This window comes from Arachis duranensis, chromosome 6 (genome assembly GCF_000817695.3).
Source record: "Arachis duranensis cultivar V14167 chromosome 6, aradu.V14167.gnm2.J7QH, whole genome shotgun sequence".
NCBI classification, from domain to species: domain Eukaryota; kingdom Viridiplantae; phylum Streptophyta; class Magnoliopsida; order Fabales; family Fabaceae; genus Arachis; species Arachis duranensis.
In genome coordinates, this window is record NC_029777.3 from 87,122,554 (window position 1) to 87,126,148 (window position 3,595).

Below are 3,595 nucleotides of genomic sequence, written 5' to 3' on the forward strand. Positions count from 1 at the left end.
TATAAATTATTTATTTATAAATGTTGAATTTAGTTTATGGTTTAGACTATTTTTTTTAATATGGATGAAAATAGTGTGTTATACATTGTTATTGAAATAATTGGTGTTTTTCTTATTATGGTGTTAATTTTTTTTAAATTGTTATATAAATCGAATGGTCAGATTTGTTGACGAGTGATGTAGGATTTTTGTCGGTAAAGAATTTCTCAATGAAATCTCGTTGCAAGTATTGTTCTAAACCAACAACAATCCTCAATCAATGTTTAATTTGTTTGTCACAAGTACAACCCCAATAAAAATAAACTGAAGTATTTAAACCTCGGGTTGTCTCTCAAGGAATTGCAGGGAAGTGTTCATGTTATTGGTTATGAGATATTTATTTTGGGATTTTGTGATAAGGGACAAGAAACATAAATGACAAGAAAGTAAAGGAACTTAAATGGTAAAAAGGTCTTGGTAAGGGTTGATGGTTAAGGATCTTTGTCCTTATTACTAACCACAACATGATAATTGCAAGAATCAATCCCACTAAGTCATCCTCTAGCAAGTGAAGGAAAGTCAAATGAGCTTTATCAATTCCAATCCATAAGTCCTAGCCACTCACTAATGGACTTAGTGAAAGCTAGTGTCAATGGATACTAATTATTAATCACTTAGACTTTAGCAACTCAAGGTCACCCAAGTTACCATCCCAAGCCAAGAATAGAAAATATACTCTAAAATTCAACCAAACATTTTATCAAACACTTGAAAGGCACAAAAGGAAAGCAAGGTAAAATTATACCAAATTTAAAATCTACAACTACCAAAGCAAGGAAACAACAATAGCAAAGCAATTAAACAATAAGAACATCAAACATAAATTGTATTAATTGAAATCAAAAGGAACAAAAGTGCATGAACATGAGAATAACAAAATAAAGGAAATAACAAATAAAGCTAAGAGCGCAAAGATGTAGGAACAAGAAATGGTAAAGGAAACTAAATCAAAGCAAGAATTAAAAGCTAGATCTAAGAGAAATTAACCTAAGAACCCTAACCTAATTCTAGAGAGAAGAGAGAGATTCTCTCTCTAGAATTCTAACCTAAAACATGATGAAAACTTAACTATGACTACTTGGTTCATTCTCCCTTCAATATCTGGTTCAATAGCATCAGAAATGGGTTGGATTGGGCCCAAAATGCTTCAAAAATTGCTAGTCACGTGTTGCCTTTAAGTGAGTCACGCTGATCCTGGGATGCGCACGCATAGGCGACGCGTACACATCATTTAACTGCAAGGCAACTATGACAAATTACCTATCATTTTGAAGCCCCAGATGTTAGCTTTCCAACGCAACTGAAACTGCCTCATTCGAACCTCTATAGCTCAAGTTATGATCGATTTTGTACGAAGAGGTCAAGATTGACAACTTAGCAATTCCTTCATTTCTTCATGAGTTCTCCATTTTTACATGCTTTTTCTTCATTCCCTCAATTCAATCTTTGCCTTCTAAACCTGAAATCACTTAACAAATATATCAAGATATCGAATGGAATTAAAGTGAATTAAATTTATCAATTTTTGGGGCTAAAAAGCATGTTTTCACTCTTAAGCACAATTTAAAGAGAATTTACAAAACTATGCTATTTTAGTGAATAAATGTGAAAAAAGTTGATAAAATCCTCTAAATTCAACACAAGATAAACCCTAAAAATGGGGTTTATCAACCTCCCCACACTTAAACAATAGCATGTCCTCATGCTAAACCAAGAAGGATAAGAAACGGTATGAACATTTATTCAAAGTAACTACCTATATGCAATTTATCTACATGCAATCTATCTAAGTACATACAACTACTTGGTCAAAATAAATCAATTCCCAAGAATACATATACGAATATGAGGGCTAAGGCAATCATGATCAAATCAACTCCACAATTGAACTGAGTTATTGAAAGGAATTTACAAACTTGCAAGAAAAGAAATAATAATACGTGAAAACATAGAATTGAACAATCGAACCCTTACCGGATGTGTATCCACTCTAGTCACTCAAGTGTTTAAGGTTGATTCACTCAATTCTCCTCTAATCATGCTTTCTAAGATTTTTTTCATCTAACAATCAATAATTATTCAATGCATGCATACATATATCATGAGGTCTTTTCATAGGTTGTAATGGGGCTAGGGTCAAGGTAAGGTTATATATGGCTAAATGAGCTTGAAATTTGAATCTTTGATTAACTTAAGCTCTCACCTAACCTACAACCTATACAATTCAAATACAAACCTAACTACCCATTCTTCACTTTTTCACACACTCATGCATTCTCTTTTTTATCACAACACATATGTATTATTATTATTACTTTACTTTGGGGCATTTTTGTCCCATTTTTATTACTTTCTTTTTCTTTTCTTTTCTTTTCTTTTTCATTCATTTTTTTATATATGTATATTTTTTTTCTTTTCAAACTAAAAATATATACAAGAATATTAATGCATATGGTTTAACATTTAATGCATGAGTATGTACCCATTTCCCATCAAGGTTATGTGTTATTAGCTCAAAAACATATTCCACAATGTATAATTCAAGCAAGTTCAATGAAAAATTTTTACTCACATCAATTGGGATGCCAATGCCCTATTAAGAATATTTTTCTTGAAAAATTTTATTATTTTAACTAAGCTTATTATACATATATGCAAACCTAGAAAATGCATCAAAAATTTCTAAAAGACCTAATAATAAAAGAAAAATAAAACGTGGAAGTGTTAGAATTTGAAATTTGCCACCCAAAAACGACCGTTTCGGTCGGACGACCTCCCCACACTTAAAAGTTTGCACCGTCCTCGGTGTATTCAAAGATGAGCAAGGGGGATATGGTGACTTTCTGGATTGCCACCTTCAGCTGGTGGATCAACAAGTTGCTGCATGTTCTTTCTTTCGCTTTCCTTGTTGCTTATGGTGCTCCTCCATGAAAAATAGAAAACCAGATAAGAAAACAAGTAAATACAAAATCAAGGAAGCATATATTGTTGGGATGAGGTAATAATCACTAGAATGAAGTGAGTGACCTAATGTGTGACGTGGATAAAAGTAAGTGTGCATTCTAAGTTACGCGTGATTTAGAACACGCACACTAACATAAAAAGCTATGTCACAATTACACAAAAAGAAACTTGCACTTCACTCATTCTAGTGTGCCTGAGATGCTTCAAAGGAAACTTGTAGGTTAAGACCAACAAACAAGTCATAAAAAAGCATGAAAGCATTCAAGCGATAATCAAACAATTGTGAAATGGAAGATGAAGGGACATTGGTTGATGTGCAAAGAGACTTTAATGATAAAGGAACAATGAAAATCATACATCAACCAATGACACACTTTGAATTTTGGTTTTCATCATCTAGTGGATATAAAATAAGACACATGGTTGCTATGCAAAGTAGTAAAAGAGACTAGAGGTAAAATCAATCACATAGCAAGCAACATCCATATAGCTTGACAATTTCGAAAAGATGTCACTAAGTGATCTTACAATCCAAATTCACAATTGGGGCATTATGCCAAAATGACTAGTTTCACATATGTGTAGAGCACAT